The sequence below is a fragment of the Nipponia nippon genome, unplaced genomic scaffold (genome assembly GCF_047370975.1).
Source record: "Nipponia nippon isolate SJK-2023a ecotype South Korea unplaced genomic scaffold, ASM4737097v1 scaffold_6, whole genome shotgun sequence".
NCBI lineage: Eukaryota > Metazoa > Chordata > Aves > Pelecaniformes > Threskiornithidae > Nipponia > Nipponia nippon.
In genome coordinates this window covers 34,133,108-34,159,639 of record NW_028262380.1, presented here as the reverse complement: position 1 = coordinate 34,159,639, position 26,532 = coordinate 34,133,108, and the positions used below count along the sequence as shown (strand labels likewise).

At 37.7% G+C, this 26,532-nt stretch overlaps 1 long non-coding RNA gene across 5 annotated transcripts in view; it reads right to left on the bottom strand.

Annotated features, from left to right (window-relative positions):
* The window catches only part of LOC148051406 (uncharacterized), a 291,091-nt gene extending 280,364 nt beyond the window's left edge, over positions 1 to 10,727 (bottom strand). For all 5 annotated transcript variants that reach the window (XR_015699859.1, XR_015699861.1, XR_015699863.1 and 2 more), the window contains exon 1: positions 10,334 to 10,727. This is a non-coding gene — a long non-coding RNA (uncharacterized LOC148051406). The remainder of the gene's footprint in view (positions 1 to 10,333) is intronic.
* Positions 10,728 to 26,532: the final 15,805 nt, after the last annotated feature.

Sequence of the window (26,532 nt, the reverse complement as noted above, 5' to 3'; positions counted from 1 at the left end):
CAATGAACATATCAGTACCATAAACTTGAATAAAAGAGCTGAAGGAGGAAAAATGCTGAAATGTGGGTTTGACCTCTCCTAGGATCACATGGCTATAGCTGTAATAGATAGAACCAGAAATAATTGCATTTTGAGGCCAGGAAATAAAAATGCTACCCACGAAATGGATGGTAAGTCACAAGATGATAACCAAATAATTTAGATTGTTCTCAAAGTTCATCAACAAATGGAAATAACAGAGGACAAAGAAATATCAATAAGACCAACCTTCAAAATGTATGAAAGAAAACTTCAGCGCTTTTTCTGAAGCTCTGGATACAGCATCCATTTGTAGTATATTCCTAGTACTTAGGAGTATGATTAAGATTTGCATTTATAGGCTCAATCCAAGGCTCACTTAAGTCAGTAAGAATTTTTTCTTCAGTTATAGTACTCTAGGGATTTTGCCCTAGGTTAAGGAAGATATTTTCTGGATACCTAAATGCCTTCTACAACAGCAAGGCATGATAAAGACTTATTACTGCGCAGAGAGTGTGAAAGTATGTGTACTTGTGTGTTATACAAGATGAGGTGCTATTTTCCTTACCCTGCAAGCCATGAAGCAGCACAGGATCTTTATATATCAGGTACTGTCAACAAATCTGCCAATCTATATTGTGGTTCACCTCATCTGTATGGAACACCTTCCCTTCAGTAAACATATTACCTTGTCATAAAGTAGACTGAAATCATACTATCCCTCTCTGTATATTTGTACACCTGCATAAAGAAATCAGAGGGAGCTAAGCAAGAAATAATTACTACTTCACAGCAGTATCACTTAAGAATATTATGCAACAATACTCTTAAAAGCAGCATGATTCAGGAACTGTATAAGTCAATACAAAAAAATCCAATTGACATGAAAAGGTCAAAAGCCATTGGACTTGGTCTGAATTGTCAGAAAATAGCATATTGAATTGAAGCCACAGGAGAGAACTGACAGGCAAAACTTCGTGCTCTCAGATCTAATTTGGCCAGAACATCAAGATTATCATTCCATCACTTAAAAAACTGGTCTGGTGCAGTTAAAAGCTAAAACTATGCTGCACTCAGTTGTTTATTTGTATGGGAATTACAGCCTCACCAGAACTTTACAACATGCAGAATCTGTGTCCTTTCACTTCTGAAAATTCCTAGATTTTTCCTAAACAAAGGAAGATAATGGTAACAAAATATAACACTACAAACTATGGCAATTTCAATGAGCTTAAATCCAAACCTAGGTTTATTCATAAAAACCTGAAGGCTATTTCCCATGACATAATTAGCACAGATCAAAAAATTCTGAAACAAACCAGTATAAATCCACCACAGCTGTGAAAGGTAACAGTGAGAAAAAGGTGATAGAAACAAAATCTGCAACTTTTCCAATTTGTATATCAATCAGACAGCCTCCATTTCACACAATCTGTGCTGAATCACAGTTTCACAAAATTCTGTTATGAATGAAAAATGCTTCCTTTACATTACCTGTGTGACTTTTGGAAGCAAAGTCACAGTCACACAATAGACCAGATTGCCTCTTGGGGAGCAAGAAACAGAGAAGAAGGAAAGTGCTTTGTAATTATATCAAAGCAAGGATGTGTGAAGAGCAGTCCCTTGCCTGGTTAGGCACACAAATTTTCACTGAGAGAAGCAAGCAGTGGCAGAGGCAGCAGTGCAGGTGACTGTTCCAGGGAAGCAACGCAGGATGCAAAGAACCCTTTTGGCCTGCTTCTAGCTGGAAGAGAAAATGCTAGAAAAGCACCCTCATCTGTTTTTTCTGGCCACCCAATGCAGCAGACTGCCCATAATTGTCACAACTGCCTGAGATGTGACAGATTACCTTTAGGCATAAGACAGAGAGAGGCAGCAGAGCGAGAAATATGATAGACATGAGGAGTGTGGAAGATGACTAGATACTAGAAACACAATCCCAGAAGAGAGAATAATATAACAATTACAGTAAATCAGGGAGTTTTGCAAAGAAATTATCATTTAACTTGAATATTAACATACCTATATATGTATATATACACATATAAATATATATACAGCTACACTTATGCAGATGAATGCTATACTCCATCACAAAGTATAGCTTTATGATAATGTCTCATGTTTAATAGACCTGTATTTAGAATATTAACATAGATATATAAGTGCCTCCAGTCTTGGGAAAAAGCTCCAATAACATTAACAAGGATCAGATCACAAAGACACATGACTTATTTGAATACAAGGCTTTTGCCTAGCAATTATTTTAAGCAAAATTACATACAACAGAACACCAAACTGAATACATTCCAAAATAAAAAAGTTTGCGTATGCACATACCAGCAAGGTGACATGAATATGGAATTCATAAAATAAATAGTTGATATATTACACTAGTTACTTCTCCATTTCAGACACATACAGAGTATATCCCAATGGGTAACATCACTCAACAGAACTGATCACCTCTCTTACCTTCAGTCTCATATTCACACTGCTTCCATCAAAGAGAGGATGGGCTATGTTTCAGAGGAGGAGCCCATTCTGCTACCCAACTGGGATGAGAGCTAAGACACTTGGGGGCATGATCAAATTGTGTGTGCTGCAGTCTGTTGAAGCCTCTTTCCCCCCCTCATCTGAGAGTTTTGGAAATAATTGCATTTGAGACAAAATTTCCCAGTGAACTGGTGAACTCCCTGAACTGCCTTTCTAGTTTATGTTCACAAAGCCCTGAAAAAGTGAATATTTCAAGACTACTGTCTCCTTAAGTTGTCTTTAAAGTGAGGAGCATACACAAAGAGAAGTTGTACCTTTTAATTTTCCTAACCTTCAAATGCATTTCCTCATTTTGAAATAAAGGATGCAGTGCATATGAAAAGAACAGAAACTTCTTGATTCAGAAAATCTGTCTCTTCATTGTATATGCAGCTTCCCAGAAAGGGAAACATCACTTTAATCCAATGAGTCATTTAAGAAGGCCTTTATGATTTACATTAGTTGCTTCTCCTGCTAGCTATTCTTTAGCTACTGTAATTATTATGTCAATAAATGTTCATGCTATCACCAAAAAACACGCTCATGTCCATTTCAAAGGTAATGTTGGGATTTTTCCCATAACATTTGCCAACATTTTTGTAGGTAAGTTTGAGTAAATGCCACAGTGGAAAGGATATTATTATTATTATTATTATTATTATTATTATTATTATTATTATTATTATTATTATTACTATTTTAAAATTCTCAACATAACAAAGTCACCTACAAAATTGATTGGGAAATAACATCCAAAAAAGAAAATAAGAATGGCTGAGAATTCTTCAGATATTCCATACAATGGAGCAAGATGCACTTTTTCAGAGTGCTGCACTGGCCATCTGGACCTCTTTTACAGTGTTATGAAGGGCTCTGCTTCTGAAAATTTTATCTGTATTTTATGGAATGGCTAGAGGAACTCAGAACATTCAGTTCATCACTTATTTTTCAAGACATTTCCAAAATGTGTTCAATATATCTTAGATTACAAGTTTGGGTTAAAGGATAAAACACTTCCAGAAAAGCCTCCTAGCTATGTAGAACCTGAGTTCCCAGCTAAGGAAAATACTACTCAGTGTGGATAGCTTCTGTACCATGGTCTAGGAGTCCTATTTGTGGGGGTTTTTTCTGAGTGGACAGTAGCAACAAGTAGATGTGGTAATGCTTGCTTGAGGATGACTTAGTGAAACAGAGTCATCTAACAGCATCTTTCTCCTGCCTATCTTTAACATTGCTGAGTGGGGAACTCCCTTCCATACAGCAGTATGCCTGCCTCAATTTTAGTTTACTTTGCAACCCCTTTTCTGCTGGAATCCTTTGGCTGCTTAAACTTGCCCTCAGAACCAGAAGACACTTGAAATCACCTTCCCACCTCCTCATTAGCTCCTGAATCTCATCCTTGTCCCACTCTCGATCTCCATTCCCTTACACAACTTAAAATGATGTCTTTATTTAAAATAATCAAAAAAAAAAATCCTTTAACATTGTTTTGAAACCTGCTTTTATGCCAGGAACATCACCATAATTTATTTACTCCACTTTAACAGTAAAACAGAAAATATGACTTTATCTTTCCACGACCTTCTATTTTGCTTTCAATTTTCCATTTTTCTTCTTTATTTCCTCCCTGGATTTCATTTCTACCACATACCTAAGTGTAATAAGGCATAGTCAGGACTGAAGAACCACTCAGACCTGCAAAGAAGGGAATGGGTTTAGTAAACAGCACCAACTCCATATGCGAGAGACCCAGGAGTCTACAGCCTAGCCACAGCTTTTCCACTGACATACTGTGTGAGCTTAGTCAAGTTACTCAATCTCTCAGTGTCCCAGCTGTTCTTTGGAAAACATTATTTAACCCTAAAATAAAAACTACTGCACGTGCACAATAATTTACAGGTTTTATTTTAACACATAGGTCTCTGAAAAGCTTATACAAATGCTTGACAGCTTAGACTGCAGTCATCATGGAGAATAAAGAGCTGTCTACTGTGGAAACGTTGAGTTTGGTTTCTGATCATCCTACTTGCATGTTAGAAACACCATCACTTAACAGTCAAAAAAAGGAAAAGGGAAAAAAGCCCTAAGGGAAAAATCTCTGCTGGTTTAGGAGGTTTTATTTAAGTTATACGTTCACCACCCCCTCTCCCTCAAACCTAATCAGCATGTCCTATATTTAAGACAGAAAATGTAATTTTACTCAAACAATTTAAATTGGTCATATAGAACCTAGAGCTATCAGTTTTGTTGAAGCCCCGAGTGAATGGCACTTCAGCTCTATCAAATTCAACTCCAGCAATGAACACCAATTCTCTCAAGGTTATTTTGTATCTGTAATGTAACCCAAATCCATCAATTATATAAACTCCTTTGGGTTAAAAAGATGTAATAAATTGTCCTAGCTCTAAGAAGATGATTTTGATGAACCTGTCAGTATTACTAGCGCTTATAAGCTGTGAATTTTCTGACACATCCTGATATTCAGAACACGCTGCTAAAGGCCCAAGCTTTAGCAATAAATGCACAGTAACTATGGAACCCTCCACTGGGTACTCTCAGCCAAGGCAAATGTTTAATTCCCTTATTATCTTTGCTACTGTGCAGCCCAAGCAATAGCCCCATTCCTAAACTATGAGATTTGGGAAATAATGCATAATGCGCTGAGAAGACTGTATTTTCATATAACTCATTATTGCAGGACACAGATTAATATAAATCCAGTATTTTTAGAATCTTGCAATGTATTCAAAGTGTTACAGTGCACTATTTTTTTTTTTTCTAAAGCACTGCAGGCAACAGCAAAGATCTTCAATATCATCCCCCCATGGCCTATTTAACAGCAAGGCAGAATTCAGATAGGAGGGATATTCTCGAGGATGAGGGATCTCTAACAAGGGAATCTGAGTATTAGAGCAGCTTGGCCAGAATTCTGAAAGGCTGTTCAGGAGGGTGATATGAAAAATGAAGTTCCTTTTTTGTGTTACTTTTTCCTAAGGGGAAAAAAGAAATAAAGTCTCATCGTGCCCTACTGGCTCAGGGAGGTACCAGAAAAAGACCAGAAGATCCTGTTTGCATATTATTATTTAAACATTACTTTAGTCCAGTTTTGTAAGCTTTCTCACTCTTTGTTGCCCAATAATTTTTGTACCCTTTCAACAAATTCAAATTGAGTTGAGGATCTCAAATACATTAAAATCCCTGTAAATTTGATAAAATGCAATAGCATAGAAGAGAGAATGAAACTCTGAAGTGCATTTACTGGCAGACAGGCTACAAAATTAGTTCATCCCTTTTAGACACAAAAGGGTACACACAAGAGACTCACCTTGGGATATAAACCCATAAGAAGACAAGCTTCAGACTTTCCACTGCTTACAAAGCACTTGGGGTTTTTTGCAAATTGCTAAACTTACCACACTTCTTTCAAGCTGTCCCAAATCTCTGCAGCAATACTTCTTCCAGAGACCGCTTGAGAAAGCACAGACACCAGTACTGCCTCAACACAAACCTATTTTGGGGGCAGCATTCCAGTTCCGGAGTAAGTTCATGTACATCCTGCCCATTTCCCCAGGTAGTCTGGTGTTTTGCTAACACAGGGAATCAAGCTCTCTCTTATCAGAGAATCAAGGTTATTTCACTAAGAGCAATACTCCCATATAATACCGATCATCTTTTTTTAATTTCTTGCCCAAGCTGACGCAGCTCCCAGCCTCCACCTGAAACCTTTTCGTGTCCATATGCATTAACAGTTCATCTATTTGCTCTTTATTAATTTCTCCTCATAAAACACAACATTTTTGTCAGCTGAAATAATGATCTCCTGAGGTACTTGGCCCCAGACTTGTAAACTGTTAACACAAATTTGATTAAGGGATGGTCATTGTAGTGGGCTCAGTGGAGCCTTTGACATGGGTAAAGGCTTTCAGGGGGGAGGTTTTCAGGGGCAGGTTTTGATTTGCAATTTATAGAGACACTGGAGGATTCCTGTGCATGTTCACCTCTTTCATAATATTTGACTTTCTTTCATAATTTCCCAGTGACGTTCTTTGTCTCTGTTTCCTTTCTTTTAAATTCTTTATGCTGCCTTCATCACTTGAATTCCCTTTCCTCACACAATTAATTCCATTCATTTGGATACTTCAATCCTTCCTAACATGGATTCTGCCTCCAAAGCTAAGGGTAGTTAAATAAGGATTATATGGAACAGATTTGTCCAGGACACATTACTCGTTAGAGGACAGGTGGAGGAGACATTTGTGCTTTAATATAATAGTAAATACACACAAGGCAGTGCTCCTGGCAGCACAGCTACATGTAACAACAGAATGGTGGCAAATGACAGATAGACTTTATCCTGAATCCTCAGTGGGGAGCTCAAATCTGTATTTTTTAATCCTATCTGGAGTATTCAGTACCCTTAGTGCAATGAAGTCAACACAGGAAAAACATGAAAAATGTGGGGTTTGCCTCTCTCTCTCTGTCTCTTTCTTTTCTCCCTAATAGATCCAGCTCCCAATTAATTATAGATATCTGCTCCTCATAATGACAGATGACTTTTTTTTTTTCCATTGGAAACAGTTTGGCTTAATTACTTCTGACATTTCAGTCAGCACACTGTGAGCTTGCTCACAATTTTGCAGCATTTAAATAAATAAATGAATAAATGAATAAATAAATAAATAGCCTATCTCCCTAGCAGCTAACATAGTTTATTCGGCTTCATGGTAACACAGACCGCAATGGGCAAAACATCATGAATAACGCATTCAACCAGCAGTGGAAGAGCAGGCAGACAGAATCTCTACCTTATTTACCATAAGACATCTCTCACCCCAACCCACATAAACAGATTTTAAAGGAAGTACATTCATACCCTCATGTTCCTGTTCAGTAAGCAACAACATAAATTTAGGGGGAGGAAAGGAGACTGAGGTAAGGAACCAAATTAATGGCCCAACTTTTTAATTTTTAAAAGGAGGGAGAGAGAGAGATGTTCCCCTGACCACTGTCAGCCCAGGAGGGCTGCTGAGGCCAGTGTGATGAAAGGTCTATGGTAAGTGAAAGGGACACTGGTGAATTTGTGGTGGTTTGAACAGCCATGGGATTGTGGAAATCAGCAGTAAGAAATGTGGATAATGGCACAAGCAGTTGCCCGAGGGAGGCTCAGGGAAAAGGGATTAATGACTGTCGAGACCTGCTCCCCTTCCACTCCTTCCCTGAAATGCCAAACTGCTGAGCCAGTTATCAATCAAGAATGTGAAATACATTGGTGGATTGATTGGGTTTGATACAGTGGCAGCCAGCTACACTTTTGAACACTCTTTGAAAACAATTTTTACTGTGCAATGCTGGAGAAAGCCAACAAATAATAAACCTGTCAGAGTAGTCACCAAGTGCTCGTAAATACTAAAGCTGCTGTAGTGCCTTGCAGCTGCAAATGGGAACCATTCCAAAGCCTGAAAAATTGTCAATACTTAATCGTTGCATCTAATATCAATTCTAATTTAAACTTCCACTCTCTCTTCCCCTACGTGTTATCTTCCCTCAGCAGAAAACACAGGAGTTTTAATAAAGAGCATGCTGATAGCATGCCTTTCCTTTTAGTGAGAAAGGCTTAGTTTTTTTCCAGCCACACTCCTGTTCTTCTGAGCCCTTCATTCTGAATGCCCGTTTCAGGTTCAAAGTTGCATGTTTTTAAAAAAGAGAATGAGGCAATATAATAACCAAAGAGGACGTGGCCCACTATCTAGCCTTTACTCAGGCAAAACTGAGTCAGTGGGATTTTGCTTGACCAAAGGCAGATAAGCAGCTCAGAGTCACAGTATTTTATGTCACCTTTGCCACACAGAAAGCAGGAAGTTCTTCACTTCATATCAATGGGTTGCCCTCCTACTTCTGCAATGGATGAAGGAGCACAAAAAATAGACCTTTATATCTTTAGGGACTTGAGCCTGTACAACAGATGTGTGGTTTTGCAGTATTTTTGGTCTTATACTTTGTATACCAGGCATAGTGAAGCCCTGATCATGCAGTTTTAAAAACACCTTTAAAGGAATCCTCATCAAACACAGAAGTGCACAGGGAAGTGCATTCCATGGTTTGCAGGCAGAGCTGTGCCCTTTTGTTTTCCCCTTCATCACATCAGTGGATCCCAACAAAATCTTCATTGAGCCCAATGGAGCACGTGAAATCGCTCTCAAATAATTTGTCTTGGTTTTTTTTTTAACCATAGATGGGTCCATCACAGTAGAGTAATCCCCCTCTATACAGACCAAAAGGACACATTCTGGACTTGAATAAGGATCATATAATTTCAGATAGTATCTTTGTATTTTTATAGTACTTCCTTTTACAAATGCCTCTTCACAATCTTTAAAAATCACAGTTTATAATTCAGGAAAAAAAAATGCCAGGTTTTGTGAAAACATAGGGAATATATTGCTCAACAACATAAGAAGAGCCACACTGTCTCAGACCCATCCAACCCAGTCTTCTATCAGGGGCCAACAGTACACGTGCATGGCAGGAGTATGGAGTAAATGCAGCATGATCCTCCTTCTCTTACATGCTCCTGTCAATCAGCAATGAGCTCCTTAACAAAATCTGCTCCTGTACACTTCTTGTAAATTCTGTGTCTGTGTTCAAGGCAGTGAGCAAGTTGTCTAAACCTTTTTGTGGATTTATGATATAATTTCCATACAAATGGGAAATGCCACACACACACACAAAGAAAAAAAGAAATTAAGGATGTTTGTTAGACTGCTACACACTGAGCAAACATGATTTGTAATTCCTAAACAATCTTTTCTTAAGTTTATTCCCCCTTTAATGTTCTTGGTTCTCTTGTTTGGATGATAGATACAGGGTTTGCTCATGTTCTCGTGTATCAGGGATTCGGTTGGAAATGTCAAATATCTCTGCTCCAAAGGCATCACAAGCTCCCACAGTACCACAGACTGAGTACACAAAGATGCAAAAATGGCAGCAGTGGGAGAAAATTGCTGTGTTAGTGCATCAGAGCAGAATATCTTAGCTTGGAACACTGCTACGTGTCTCTCTCTGACCTTGATGTAACTGCCAAACTTCTTGATTGGCAAAGTCTCTCTAATGTCACCCAAGGTTCTCATATTCCATCTGTCTGCTGTCTACAGCTTCCTAAAGACCACCCTCCTGCCTCTTGTCTTGGTTTCCATGATTCCTTAAAGATATGTTCAAACCACAGCTGGTAAGTTCAAGAAAACTGGCAAGAAAATGGAAAAAAAGAACATCATTGGGAACCATTTTCTAAAATCTGATTTAAATTTTCCATTGCAAATTTAAAGGTCAGATAGATCTCAGCACTGCCCTTGGCAGTGTATTCAAATCAGTGTGTTCAAAACTGTAAATCTAAATAGAAGCAGCAACACTTGTAATGTTTAATTTTAGAAGTTAAGAAATAACCTTTATCTGGAACACTCCTTGGCTACATGCACTAAATCTGGAATTTGTAGGAAGGGTTTTGTCATTCTTATTTCTTTTTTAGGTTTGAGGAAATGAAGAGAGCATTAAATGAGGACAACAGTTGTGTACATCTTCTGTATATAAAGAGAATACAGAAAAAATTATTTTCATTTAAAGATGGTGATATCTTGAGACACAGATTTCAAACAGATGATTATAGGTCTGATTAAAGCATAATCTGCAGTAAATGTAACTACAGAGTCATAACTAATAATGTCTGTGTGAATGCATGCACACACACAAAGATGTAAATGAACTTTCTAGCAAAGATAGAACTTACTTGTTTTGAGAAGAAAATCCCAATGTTATTGTCTTCCCCAATTCCATCTGCAAAGCTAAAAGTGAAGATTCTTCAGTACTGTTCCATTACTCCAGACTTACTGAAACATGTTAGTTGAATGTGCTTCCTTATATCTTTCCCCTTGTGTTGCAAGTTGTCTTTATGACCCAATATGAAAATAAAGTTCATAGAAAACCTTCTGCTTGTTTAAGCATTCCATGTACACATGGTCTCCTAGTTTTGTAACCAGGTGACATGAATTAAACAGTAAAAATGCTATTGTCTTATTGTCCTTCAGAAGCAAATTTGAAGATGGAATAATTCGCAACATTAGTCCATATACTGTTTTGGAACTAGGCTTGATATTACGAACCAGCGATATGTATTCACTGGAACAGGCTTCCTAGAGAGGTGGTCGATGCCCCAAGCCTGTCAATGTTTAAGAGGCATTTGGACAATGCCCTTAACAACATGCTTTAACTTTTGGTCAGCCCTGAAGTGGTCAGGCAGTTGGACTAGATGATCACTGTAGGTCCCTTCCAACAGGAACTATTCTACACTATGCTATTCTATACTATTCTATGCTATTCTACTTAAAACCTTACAAGTTCCTCGCTGGCTGTAAAGGTAGCTGAACTTCTCTGTTGTCTTCTAAGTTTCACCTTGGCTGGAAATTCCAAGTATTAAAACAGGGCTAACAGCAAGGGACCGTAAATCTGGATGACCCTCTCTTGAAATGGAGGTACTTTTGGTCATTGAGGAACTACTGATTAAAAGAGCATGCCAAGCAAATACTAGCATCCAGAAGCTTAACAGGGAAAATATGAGGACTTGAGGCTGACCAGGGGTTATTCAGTAAAAAAGGTATTGGAAAGTATCTCAATACACAAAATGTGTTTGAAAGCTTGAAATCTGGTTGTCCAAATATCAGAAAGCAAATAATAAATCTCTGAAACCTGTTATTATTTTAAATATACAACTTGCAGTGGGCATCTGGAGAGGCCTTACGTATTTGATTTTTTAGGCTTGTGAATATTGCTATGTTGCAATTAAGTCAAAATTAACTTGCTAAGATTATCTTCCTTTCCAATCAGACCACATCACTTTGTTCTTTAATTCCTTCTGTCTCCTGCCATGTGAAATTTAAACTTCTAAAGTTAAAATTAAATTTCTTAGCTTCGCCATCATGCTCAAGAAAATCTGCAGAACTTTCATCTCTCCAAGTCTTTTTTCCCACCTTGTCTGCTAAACATGGAGAACCTAAGTGGTGGAGCAAGACACAATAGGTCAATCCTTCAACCTTTTCTCCATTCAGCTCTTCTCTTAAGACACATTTCTTTAATGCTCTCAAGAAAACCCTTAATCATTATGATAGGAGTGGAAGCAAGAGAGAAAGTGTTCTGTTAACATCATTTCTGGAAACTTGCTGTATAGATTCTTAAGTGAATCTGTACGAAGATGTCTACCTAGTGCACATTCTCTATGCTTAATGATTAAACCATAAATAAATAATAGCTAATTTACCATCAGGGGAGTACAGCTCAAACCAGGTACTGTACATCAAAGAGCTTTATCCAATACAGACAAGTACACAGAGACAACCACAAAACTTAAGCTCATAACAATGCATACTTTGAAAACATAATTACTGACTAGCTGATATAAATTTGATAGTATGCATATATTATAAATTACCAATTAATAATATATTACCATGCAGCAAATTAAAGTGTGTAACTCATTAGCTGGAGTACACTGCTGTGCCTCAACAGACTGCTGATGTTCTGGCATTTCAGTTAATATTTTCAACGTACTAGTGAATTACAACTTGATACTCATTCTACCTTACTTCACTGTGTACAGTGGTATGTACGTGTGTTTGTTTTGCCATATAAGTTTCCTAGGAAAAGAAATGAGGTTTCTAATGAATGGATATGTCATCATATAATATTAAAATATATTTTTATAAAATATTTCTTTTCACCTTTGCCTGGACAGCTAGTTGTAGCATATGGTGAAAAACTGCTAAGTAGTTATAATACATCACAACTACTGCTCAGTATTTGTGCGGGGAAATTGCAAGGCATTAAATGCAAACAGGTATATTTTTGTAGACTGCAGCATAATTGACTTCACAAGAGGGAGCTTGCATGACCATGAACTTAGTGAATCCCCTGAACATACTTATCTAAAAGAAGAAGGGGAAGGGAGCACTGTGGAAAGGTCAGGTACTCCTGTGCAGGTGACATTGCCCCAGCTATAAATCTCAATTCAAATTATTCTGCCTCCGTATCTCACAGAAAGTTTCTTTGTACCATTTTCTGCTCCTTCTTCTGCATCTTTTTGCCTTGGAGACCTGGGAACTCACACAGGGTCTGGCATCATTTACATCATAACAAATCACCACCATACATCTTGGATGACCACATTAGAACCTCCCAAAGTCTCACATAACCTAACAAGCTTACAAAACACTCACAAGTCAGCTGCTTCATTCCAGCCTATGGCAAATATGAAATAATTCAACTTTGTTTAGCCTGTATGAAAGGAAGTATCTTAGTGATAGATTACCTCTGGATATGTAGCACAGATCAAATACTAGGCATTTCCTCTTTTCCACAATCCCACACATAGTGTCATAACCATAAGCTGTGCCACAATAAAAAAAATCACACAGAAACATGATTATCTACACTTTAGTCTTCAATAAAATGTACCTTAATGAGATAGATACACTTTTTACACAATTACAAAATGATAGAAGTACCATGATGAAACCGTTTCACACAGAAAAAACATTATTTCTGTGGAACTACTTATAAGCCACCAATACTTTAACATTGTCTGACAATACAAAGAGAGTACTTTGTGGGTGGTACTTTCAGAAATAAATATCTAAACAATGTCATAAGAAAATTTTGTAAGTTTTAAAAGTTTTTGCTGTATCCAAATCATTCATAACTCTGGGTGTAGCACATATTACACTGATCTGAAAATCTTTCTATTCTTTATTTTCAAGTGCTTAAAAAGAAAGAGAAGAAATTTGAATTCCTGCTACAGTACCATAATTTTAATCATCAAAGAAGATGAAAATAAAGCAAGTTTGCTTCATGTCATGGAGGAAATGCTAAAACTCTGTTTTAGCCAAGAGAGATGTTCATTGCTTTGCCATTTTCATAATGTCTTTCATTTGCTTCACATAACTATGAACTATAATACTGCAGAGGATCCATTATAGAAAAAGCAATAGCCAATTGAACAGATGGGAAGAAGAAATGTAACCACAAAGGGAGAGACTCTAAGCTGTTTGTTCTGTTGCAGTTACGAGCTAATAAATTAGACCTTTATCAGAAATAAGATCCTCAGATTACCAATAACCTGTAAGACACGAAAATGGCACTACAGATTCACCCTACATGTTCCCTCCGCCACTGTTTATTTCTCCCATTTTTGTTCATCTTTGTCATGTGCTTAGATTGTAGGCCTCCAGGAATATTTTTCAACATGCACATTATAGGCCCTCTTAAGCACCCCCGCACTTAAACACCACCATTCACACCTGAGCCCTTGCTCTTAGACAGTTGCATACACAGAAGAAGGGGCAGCCAGCCAGACGGAGCAGCCAAACCTGTCTTTTTTAAAAAATACAGAGCAGCCAGAGATTTTGGGTTGGAATAAAAAGGACTCCGAGCGAGTGTTATCCTGAGACTACAAGAAAAAGGGAATCTTTGTGAGGCCCCCTGTGAAATTCAAGTGATCACTTGATTTTCTGCCATGAAAAAGCAAACTCTGCTGCACCAGAAGGAGCCGCGCCAGGAAGCGTGAGAAGCTCTAACCTGGGGATTACCCTGGAGGTTTTGCCAAGAACAGTCTCACATTTTCAGGTTGCCACTTCTATCCACAAGCAATTCCTGAGCATGGGATAATCTGATCCAGAGTAATAGTTCAATTTCAAACTGCTTTTCTTTGTTTTATCACAATCTGAGCATTATATAGTACAGAATTACATACAGTTCTGTAACAGCAAATCTTTTGCAATACTACAGATCATTCTTACATTACTCTTGGGGAAAACAGATTTTAAATGGGGGAAATAAGAAAATGTTTGTCCTTAAACTTGTTCTTTGATGATCATCTTCTTGTCGTGTTAAAACAAGTTACCTCTTTGCTGCACTTGGCATTCAAATGTTGTAAAATGGCTGATGTAATGATTTGTTAAGTATACATGAATACTGCACTCACAGAAAGTATATAGAAGTTTGCACATTTTAATGAGAATGGATAATGCTTCTGGAATTTCTCATCCCTCTTATAATGGTTGTCATGAGGAAAGGGTAAATGTGTGCCATGGTACCTTGTTACAATCAGAGTTTAAATGTTATGTCCTTCCATTTAAAGAGCTCCTCTATTCTGATCTTCCCAGTGTTCTGTAATTAGACAAGCTAGCCATTTTTCTTCCACCCTATTTGCAGTTTCACTGATTTATAGGAAAGCAGTAGAGCTGCTTATGACATACAAAATCTAGGGCAGGTCAAAACTGTGGATTATATGGTAATGTTCCATATAGAACACATGGATTACTAAAATCTTATTTAATAAAGTACAAGAAATGGAAGTATTGCTTGTAAATAAGAGTGAGGCACAACGGCAATTTCAGTCTCAGACAGATTCTAATTTCATTTTTTGAGCTACGATTAATATTCGCGCTGCAGTGACGTAAGGACCTGCTTCCATTCACTGTAGTCTTCTTCTCTGAAGCTGCACAGCACCTCCGTCAAAAATGATAGTGCTAACATGAAGGCAACAGGGTACTGATCTCCAAAACATTTTGAGACATGTAGGGCACCCTGAAGGGAATAACAGGTAGGCAAATAAATACTGTATGTGTTAAGACAAAAACCCAGAAGGTATGAAAGTCACAGAGGGGATGAAGGAAATTATGGCAGAATATGGTCTTTCTACCGTCTCTGCCTAAATGAGAAATATGTGCCTGGCAGAAAATTTCAAAAATTAGGATACTATAACGGACACTGCCAGATTAACAATATTATTTTTCTAGTCATGGGCACCATTTGCCATTGGCAAAAGTAAGATAAGGATTCCTCTAGGAACTCTAATGTGACTAAAATGCCAAGAATTAGCAACAGACCTTGCTGAATCCGACTGGACAACAAAGAAATGCTATGTGTCATTTTTGTAGTTTTATAAAAAGCTTTTTTTGTAAATAAGGACTGATTCCCCAGTGAATGGTGCATAAATGTTTTATCTGTAAAGTAAAAGTGACTTATTCATAGATATGAAGAGCTGATGATATGGAAGTGTTATGCTGTGCGAATAAAAAGGCAAACTTACATCTTTAAAGATACCACTTTGTTTCCATTATTATGTGGATGCTCTATATAAGCATTGAAGTTAGCTTTATTTGTTTGCTTAAGCATGTATTTATTCTTTTGCAATGTGCCTCTGCAAACCACTTCTTCTTCCTCATATAACTCCCACCTGAAACATTAGATTTTCTCAATCTCATAATCGTTTTCTGGGGTTGAAGCTATCTTTTTAAGGCTAGAAAGAAAAGGAATAGTTTTCCATATTTTTTATAAGATTGAAACTTGATTTACAGTATTGGATAAACACTGGTTCTGTGTAAATGAACTTTAGAAAGGTTCAGAACTATAGTTTAGTCCATCTAAGCACCCAAAATCCCAACTGGTCATCCAAACATATGAAAAGAGTGAGGTTACAAAATTGAGCTGCAAATTTCACAACCCTTTTGAGAATTATTTCATATTCTTCCTCCTATTTGATCTGAAATAAAAGTGCTCTCTAGATTTTTAAGCATCCATGAACATTGTCTTGATTAGAGACAGAACACAAGCTCCATAAAACTGAAAAATAATGGGATATGATGAAGGGGCAACTAGTTGAAGCTTTTCAAATACTTTTAAAAAAGGATAATTGTTCGTGTTATTACTTCTTTTGTCAAAATACATTCACACAAATCACTATCATTTTACTTTATTTGTCTTGGTACTATTACATAACATGCTCAAGAGATTTTATAAAATAATAGCCAGAGATTTTATAAAATAATAACTACTAATTTACTCTGAAGCATTCAATTCACATGAACAAACTAATAATAATAAAGTAGCAAAAGGTACCTAGTTTCTTGTTGGTGGAAACCGATGCTGCTCTTTTGAATGAGTGAGAGACACCAGGAAATTGCATATGGTCTCTGATCCAGCATGGACAAGCATGTAGTTTCAGCAGTTTCCCGAGTTCCTAAAGTTTTAATGTGATAAGCATTAATGGAATATGTTGAAACTCTCATCTTCTTGTGCATTGTCTGCTCCTCCAATACATGAGAGGCAAGGACATGTCAAATGGGTAGACTGTTTTGCCAGAAGTGGACAGGTTAAGTCAAAGCAAAAGAAAATTAAGTGCAGGTCTTATAAAAAAAAAAAATTAAGTTCACAAGACATGCCTGATGTACAGGTCATACAATCCAGCTATTTTCTTCCTGGTATTTTTATTTTTGGCAAAGTTTTAATGCAAGAGACAACGAAAATATCTCAGCCTTCATTTCAGTTGACACAGTTGGCTAGCTTGAGCAGTTCATAATTGTCATCTCCAAACACTAATTTTCCAACAAAAGTTGTTGGAAAAATTTGCAGTGTTAGAAAAGTTTGACCATTTCTGAACTTACTCGTTTCTTCTTCGAGTACCAGATAGCAATAGCTATACTGTATCTCCTCTATCCTCTACTGTTTTTTATGCAAGTTTATTTATTTCTGACTAAGCAAGATGGGTTTCAGGCCTGAAAAAACATGAAGGACGTGTCAAAACCACACAACAGAACACAGTGCTGAGACATCCATGCAAACAGCAGTTGAGTTCATGCCAGAATGGCAAGATGTGTCTGCTTATTAGTAGAGGCAAAGTGTTACCGTGATATAGCCATTCACTTTTGGGATCTGAGCTGGTACCTTCTCTAAGCAGTGCATGGAGGCATGCAAATGTACCAGTTTAAAATGGCACAGATCACCAGTGGCTCTGGAATATCTCTTGTCTGATGTACATATGCCCACAGATTCCACAAATCTTACAGCCTAAGGAAACAATACAAAACCAAAGGATGAATGCCTATTTATTGTTTTATTGTTCAAACTAGTTTTCAAGAAAATGAAGTTTTCTGCCATTATTTGATGAGTCTGGTATGCCAGCTATCTCAGATCCATTCTATACAAAAGGATAGCAACTAAGGTTAACCATTAGGTACAAATAGCCACAGATCCAGTTTGGTCTGAATAAACACAGTGTAAGAGGGACAACACTACTCTAAACAGACATTACTACAAGTTATCATCACCTACAATTTTTCTGTTCTTGGCAACCACAAACACATACATCTTACCATTCACATGAGAACCATTCTTACTTGGATCACAGGAAGATGGGAATTAGAAATCATCTCTTTAAACTCTCAAATTAGTTCTCTCCTACAAGCCTACAAACTTACTAATGCCCCTGAACATTCAGCTTTCTCCTCAAGTTTTTTCAAAAGGCTCTGCTGGGTGCCCTTTGTCTGAGAGTTTTAAAAATTGCTTTGTTCTCTGTGCCTGCAGAACTCCTCACACACCGCCACTCAGATGATCTCATTCATGGATTTTTATTTTCCCTCCTGCAAGAGGAGACCTAGTGACTAACTTTCCTTCAAATTTCTCTGTGAAGAGGTGCTTAAGCACTCTTTATCTTTGCTCAAACCCTGCTCAGTGAACCAACAGCTCCCCCATTTTTATTTGCCTATTTTATGCTTAGCCTACTAATTTAATGATCAGACATGTGCCTATAGAATGTAATCATTCCTCAGGCTTCTTTTTAAAGAGTGATAGCCTGCAATGACCAGGCTGGACTGAAGTGTCAGTAAGTACCCTGCACAACTAGATGTCTGCATATTTCACCAGAGCTCTTGAAACTGGACTCAAAATAATAGAACCCTTTCTTTACATCAGGCTTTTACTGCTTCCTACCAGAGGCTAACCAAAATCACAAGACTAGCTTTACACATCTTATTTCAGGATTTCTGAAACCCATAGAAATGAAGAATTATGGAACAGCAATAACAATGACTCAGTTTATAAGAAAAACAAAAAAGACTTTTTTTCACAAACCACAAAAAGCTTTTGATTGAAGTGTGGCAAGCAACGCTGACAACTTGGTTCAGTTCCTGATTTAGCCTAACCAGGCCTCTATCTTTAGTCTTGGTAAAACAAAAATGATTATTGCTAACAGTAACAGATACTTTTGTTACCCGGCCCAGCAGGAAGGCTACAAATTCAGTGAATAGAATGAAGTCTGATTTACTGTAAACCTATAACCTCCGAATATCCGTGTTTTGTAACATGTTCATCATTGTGGCATTCAAGGTTCCAACACACTCTGATTAAAGTGAACACAAAGAAGCCCGTACATTTCTCACATCATTCCCCAAACAGCTTTTTATTTACTTTATGTTACTCTGTTTTGACAATGTTGCTTTGGGAAAGCCAAGGTGAAGAAAAAGGTTTGATTTTTCATTGTAAAGGCAATGAGATTTGTACTCACTGACCTCATTGGAAGTAGACTGAACAAGAAAAAACTTGTAAGAAGGCCCTCTATCCTGAATTTACTAATATGATTTTAAGCTTTATTTTATGCTTTGATAATGTTACCTATTGTACGTGGTCTTCAAGTGTGAAGAACTTGGAGCATAAAGATAAAACTTAGAGAACTCGGAGCATAAGGATCAAAAGGACCTTGATGCTCTTCTGGAACAGTAACTAAACATGGTACTAGTACTCAGTATCTGCCATAGCAGAGTACTTAGATTATCTAATTGTTTTGTAAACACCACAATTTTTATTCAATATAATATATCAAAGATTATGTGCCAAAGCCTTGCTGAGATTATCAGAATATTGTGGAAAAACTGCTGCTGCTGCCTCTGCTGTACTTCTTCAGTAACTGAGCAGAACTTCCCAGGCAAGTAGCTTGTTACTCAATTGCATCATTACATTTGTAAAAGGAAGACTTAAACCAGAAACAAATCTAAAACTAACATCAGTTTGTGTCTTTTTTCTCCTCTGTAACCTAAACAATAATCTACCCCTGTGTTTTCAGATTCTAAGATAGGAACAACATCACCAATCCTGGGTTTCTCAAAAAGTCTGAAAACAACTTTGTACTGTGTGGTGAAGTAGTTTTGTTCATGATTCAGAGACTGACAGAGGCCAAATAACATTCATGTTTAATTGAACGTCCTTTAGCTAAACCATTGGCTTTGCTTTCTGCTCTGCTTCACACAAGTGTAAATTAGAAGCAACTACAGAAAAAGGGCTACACTGGTATCAAGTTTGTGCTTGCAGTAAGTTTTATAGCATAATTCTGTATACACTTACAGTAAAAAAGGATGTTACCACAAATGTCTCCCTATCTGCTCTATCCACTCTATCTGTTGGTGTATGTGTCAGGAAAGATGGGTCCTGGAACACCCATGGCCTTACTAGCACTTAGAAAGAGGAAAGAGAGAGATGGAGTCATGTAGGCAAAATACACATACAGTATTCACAGGAGGTTGCTGGTGTAAGACAACTACACACATATATTTGTGTTTTCTTACCTAGAAAAATAGAGGGAATGTGAACACATCTCTCAAATAATACTGATTTCTGCCCTTGAACAACTGCTATTCAGTCATGCAAACCTTGAAAAAGTATTTTACGTAGTTTTAAATTGTTCATACTGTTGCCTATAAAGTCTTCAGGTAAAAGGTTTTCATTCAGGACTATACAAATGAATATGATTTTCTTTTCCGTCCCTTCATCCTCTTCTCCTCAGTACTGCAGACAACACACAAGGCAATGAAAGGCTTAACACTCCATCGTATCTGAAACCCCTTGTGGCACTTCTTTTAGAAGCAGTTCCAAATTCACTTGCCATAAATTCTCATAGCTTTGCACTATATATATATTGGAGGCTGCATTTTTAACACACTGCCAGCTGGGAAAAAGCATGCTGTAACTGTCTTCAAATGTAGGGCTTCCATTTCTTGAGGAGACCTTCAAAGTTGGGAAAAATGGTGTTCAAAACAGAACATTCATAGTTGAGGCTAATGGGATCTATAGATGTTTAGCATCTGAAACAAAGTCATTTTAGTGCGGAAAAAAATCAGAAGAGATGGACTTATTCTTGAAAATAAACTACAGACCAGCAACCTTAAATGAGACTATCATGTTTTAGTCATCTGTGTCTACTTAAGAGTGCCCAAGGTATACTAAGGCTTTGCTTTCATGAAAACTCAAAGATTAAATATATTATTCTGGTGTTTTAGCCAGAAAGCAAGATAAATAATCTGGTTTAGGAAGTCAGCCATTCCATGTGTAAGTAAGTTTAAAAGCCTCCCTACAAATATGAAAATAGTGTCTCTCTACAGTAGTGCAGAGAGAAACATAGTACTACATACAGTGTCAGCCTTTTAAAGTCATCACAGTATCATAAATGCTGCCAAGAGATACTGGCAGTAGCTGAAGACAATTTCTATGGAGAAAGCTGGGATAAGCTGTGTCTTGCAGGAGTGTCTGAGGAAAGCTTGGATAACCCTGTATTCACAGAAACAACATGTGTTTTCTTCAAAAATACACTTCCCTTACACAAGGCATGTTCGTCATTCAGAGATTCTTGTGTTCTGGAGATAATAAACCTTTTGTATTGCAATAGCAAGTTCTTGATTGTAAGCTCAGTCTTCTGAGAAGAGTGAAGTATGTGGCACTGTTTATTTTGTTGTACTTGACTCTGCTCTCAGAAGGAAAAACAGAAGTAAAAGTAAGATATGGAGATGAGATATGAATTCTCACTTAGTTTTGATGGATTATGTATACTCTCATTATGGTGGTTAAAGCATTGTTTTGATGCTGGCACTTGCTATTAAAGGTTAGAGCATCTTTCTCCAATACTTTAATTATTTATTTTAATTAGGATATTTTACAGGAATTACATAAAACTTTAGCTCCATTTAACTTGTTAAGTTGAACAAAAGCAACCAGCACTGAATTGAACAAGAAAACACCCATTGTCTTTCCCAGAAACTTTTGATTTCATATACTGTGTATCCCATTCTGTTTCACTCACTCATTAATATGACATTTCAATATTATCTTATTAATAACACAATGCTTCCGATTCTACAAAAGCATTAATAACTGCTTAAGTTAACCTATCATGTGCAAGCCCTGTAAGCCTACTGCTGTTAGGGCACTGAAATCAATGGTTCTTAACTCATAGAACCTCCTTAGGAGAGTGTAAAAAAGAAAATCTACCAAAAGTGAATGCAAACTGCTTACATTCAACAATTTGTTACAGAATTATTTGCAGATAAAAAAAGAAGCAGGCTCCCTACTTTGAGATACAATTCTGCTTCTTTGTCCCACAAGGCATTCAGGAGTTTTAAAATATGTTCACTGTAGGTATGTAGTTAAGGAGCACAAGCTAAAGCGCATTACATCCTTCTCTCAGTGCTCTCATAGAGAAATAAAGTGGCCTTGATTCTCTACAGTTCAATCCTTCTTAGTTTAAGCCTTGGTAATTTCAGGCTACTTTACTTCTCAGAGAAAGAATCCACACTGGGGTTTAATGTACCTGGGTTCTGACATAACCATGACTTTGAAATCTCTGGCTGAAATACCTTACAAAAGAGGTAATTAATTATTATGCCATTACTCACTTATTCAGACCATTAAAACGTCTAAGGCAACAGGAGCATTCAAGAGAAATTTTAAAGGACAGCAGCTTTTTGCAATGTGTTACAATGTTCAATAGAACTGACTTTTGACCTATATGAAAGACTAAGACTTTTTCTGCCAGAATTTTTGGCAGCCTGTCCAGACTCACTCATACAACGAGTACAGTGTGTTTCCACATCTATTCATTAAGTCCTACTGTGAGACTGCAGTGTGTGAGGAAGCAAGAACAGACATTTTAAACCATTTTACTCACTGTAGCCAATTGTTGAAATAACCTGAAAATGTTTTTTTCCAGTATTACAGTTCTCATCTTGAGTGAAGCTCATTGGTGAAGACTGAGCACATCAGCTGACAAAGCAGTTGAGTCAGTTAACTGATTATTAGCATTTCAACAGGTCTCAACAATACCAGTAAGTCAGAAAAATTAGCAAGATCTAAAAGATGTTTTCTATCATTCTGTTACAAAATCAGTCACTCCAAGGACTGTTGGTTCTTTGAGAAAAAAATCTGTAGTTTTAAAACTTGGTAGAGAAACAGCAAGATGTTGGAAAGCAGCCACTCAAATGAAATAACATCCTGGCGTTTACTTCTTGTAAAAAATGCATTTTTTTCTTTTGGAGGGTTCACTTGTTCAGAGTTAGGGATTACTGGCATTTGTGAAAAGGCTTAATTAGCTTTTACAAAACAGACATAGGGAAATCCTGCTCAACCAATACAAGACTGCCCTTGAAGCAGTTCCAAAGAAACAACTTTGGTCAAGAAACATATCCCTATTTTTGCCTAAAAATGTTCATTATTAAGTTATATGGTGATGTGGACCATGATATGTGGTAATATGAACACGTGAATACACTGCTCAATCGCGGCTTGACACTATCTAAGGATGAAAAAAGGGATTGCTCTTGAAGTTTGTTTTGTGGCCATCCAAAATGATGCAGCATTTTCATACATTTCCTACTGGTCAACTAGTAGCAAAACCACAATTTTCATTGGCTGTACAAACTTTTGGAAGATTCACTAATGACAAAGACTGAAAGTTACCATCATCCATTAGCCTTATTTAGATCAGTGTGTTTTAGATTAGGTAACTCCCCCTTAGTATTTTTTGATTATTTTTATCTGCAACATACCCACTGTGGACAAGAAATGACCTTATCATATAAAACTGCTTTGAAAAAGGTCCTTAACACTAATCATTGTTCTAAAGAATTATGATACTTTACATTACAGGTAAAGTGAGGGAAAGAAGGTTGAAATATTTACCAGATATCTCTTCACTTAGTTGTTGATTCAGAAATCGAATATCTTTGTTCAATGTGAGTACAATTCCTTTCTAATCTAATTAACTTGTTCTAAAACTGTGCCATCATGTTTACCCTTTCAACCTTTTTCTTTCAAGTACAGAGCTAAGTAAAACAAAAAAAGTTTTGGACCGAGTTAGAAAGGTAGACTGCAGTTGGACAAGATACTGTTCATAGCTTGAACAGACACAGGTACAAAATCACAGCATGCTTACTTTCACAGCTTTCATTGACCACAGATCACCTGCAAGTGTTTCCCAACGCCTGTGATCACATCAAGGTTTATCTGCACCGTTGCCCTATCTAGGACTGATGCATGGCCCACGCATTTGTGAGCTCACAGATATCTTCGTAAATCCATTAGTCCTGCTTCTCTTGATATAACTGTATGATAAATAGGATGTAATCCTGGTCTTTCATGTCCTTAATTCATAAACTTTAGAATAAGCTGACAAAGCAACAGACTACAAAACTGGAACAGTGAATTATCAACAGAGAAACTACAAGAATATGAGATTCATTTGGAGAAATTTGTGTAATATCAGGATAGATTTGTTTCTTAAACAGTTGCATCTTCATAGAATCAAAGAATCATAGAATTGTTTAGGTTTTTTTCAGATCATCAAGTCCAACTGTTAACCTAGCACTGCCAAGTCCACCACTAAACCATGTCCCTAAGCACCACATCTACACGTCTTTTAAATACCTCCAGGGATGGGGACTCAACCACTTCCCTCGGCAGCCTGTTCCAGTGCTTGACAACCCTTTCGGTGAAGAAATTTTTCCTAATATCCAATCTAAACCTCCCTTCGTGCAACTTGAGGCCATTTCCTCTTGTCCTATCACTTGTTACTTGGGAGAAGAGACTGATACCTACCTTGCTACAACCTCCTTTCAGGTAGTTGTAGAGAGCAATAAGGTCTCCCCTCAGCCTCCTTTTCCACAGGCTAAACAACCCCAGTTCCCTCAGCTGCTCCTCATAGGACTTGTGCTCTAGACCCTTCACCAGCTTCACTGCTTCCTTCTCTGGACACGCTCCAGCACCTCAATGTCCTTCTTGTAGTGAGGGGCCCAAAACTGAACACAGGATTCCAGGTGCGGCCTCACCAGTGCTGAGTACAGGTGGACGATCCCTTCCCTAGTCCTGCTGGCCACACTATTCCTGATACAAGCCACGATGCCATTGGCCTTCTTGGCCACCTGGGCACTCTGCTGGCACATATTCAGCCGGCTGTCGACCAACAACCCCAGGTCCTTTTCCACCGGGCAGCTTTGCAGCTGCTCTTCCCCAAGTCTGTAGCGTTGCATGGGGTTGTTGTGACCCAAGTGCAGGACCTGGCACTTAGCCTTGTTGAACCTCATGCAGCTGGCCTCAGCCCATCAATCCAGCCTGTCCAGATGCCTCTGTAGATGCTTCCTACCCTCCAGCAGACCAACACTCCTGCCCAACTTGGTGTCATCTGCAAACTTACTGAGGGTGCACTCGATCTCCTTGTCCGGGTCGTGGATAAAGGTATTAAACAGAACTGGCCCCAATACTGAGCCCTGGGAACACCATGTGTGACAGGCCGCCAACTGGATTTAACTCCATTCACCACAACTCTTTGGGCGCGGCCATCCAGCCAGTTTTTTACCCAGTGAAGAGTATGCCTGTCCAAGCCATGGGCAGCCAGTTTCTCCAGGAGAATTCTGTGGGAAACAGTGTCAAAGGTTTCCATGTACTTCAGCCCAGAAAATATGACACAAACAAGTTAAAGATCACTACAAGCATCAGATTTATTACCAGACTTAACCCAATTAAGAACATAGCAAGGAGAAAGTGGTGAACTATTCCATTAGAAATACTAAATGTCTGAGCCTGGTTACTATTTGTAAATAAAATATAACAAACTACATGTTTGGGCCTGTATGCTGTACAGTAAATACAGCTGTACAGTATACTGTAGGGGTTACAGTCACAATTCACAAGCAAGGGCCTCAGTATCCTGCATTGTTACAAGCTGGGATCCAAGGCAGAGCTAATATGACTGTGATACCTGGAACTCAAACTAGAAGGCTCTGCCCACTGAGGGATGTTTTCTTCATGACAATAATGTCACTGTAGGAGATGAGAAAGAACACCTAGGAGCCAACTGTGTGCCTTGCCAAGCAGCAGCAGCAGTCTATACAGTACAGTCGATGAAATCAGATGAAATATGGCTTTTGTAAAAGTCAAATAGAAAGCCTCAACTCCAACAACCCTGGAATGCTGAAAATTAAACACTATCTGGGGTGGTGGCATCACTGATAAGTTTTACCCTGGATGAGCCAGACACTTATGAAAATTCAGAAATATTGAATAGGGAGAGGAAAGTACCCATAAACCAAAAAAAAGCTCCAGCCAGCACATGTAAGTATTGATTGCTCTGTCTATTTCATGGCATGCAAACTCTCAATTTTTTACTGAAATTACCTTCCTGAAAGTGTTACTTGAAAACTACTAATACCAAATGCCCCCTGCCTATCTGATATGCAATATTATATCATCGACATCAGTAGGGTGGGAGATGCTTATTAAAATCAGCAGGGAATAACAGGGTTTCTTCTAGTTTCACCAGAGGGTAAATCATGTTCATTTAATGGGTGTAAATGAGATTAGAAGCAGACCAGCTGCACATACTTCAGAGAGGCTTATCATAATATAAACAGAGGCGTCTATTCATAAAAGTGTAAATGCTATAATTTCTCATTGCTTTGCTCCATTTTCTAAGTAGTTTCACACATATATAGTTGCTGATGTCAGAATAACGCATTAGATCATCTGCTGTGACTTTCTTTATGCACTAGGCCTTTAAATTTTACCTAATTAGCTTATTTTTACTGAGATAGCTTGTCTGTAACTCACACTTGACTAAAACATAACTTCTGTTAGGCTAAAAAATATCTCCGAGGAAAACATCCAGTTTGGATTTGAAGACATGAAAACTGAAAATCTATCAGTTCTCACAGCATTTTGTTCCAGTAGTTAGTTATATCCTTCCTTTATCATACCCCTAATTTGAATTGTTTTGCTTCAGCTTTCTACTATCAGCTTTTTTTTATCTGCTATTTTAAAGACTTTATTCCTATTACACATTTTCTA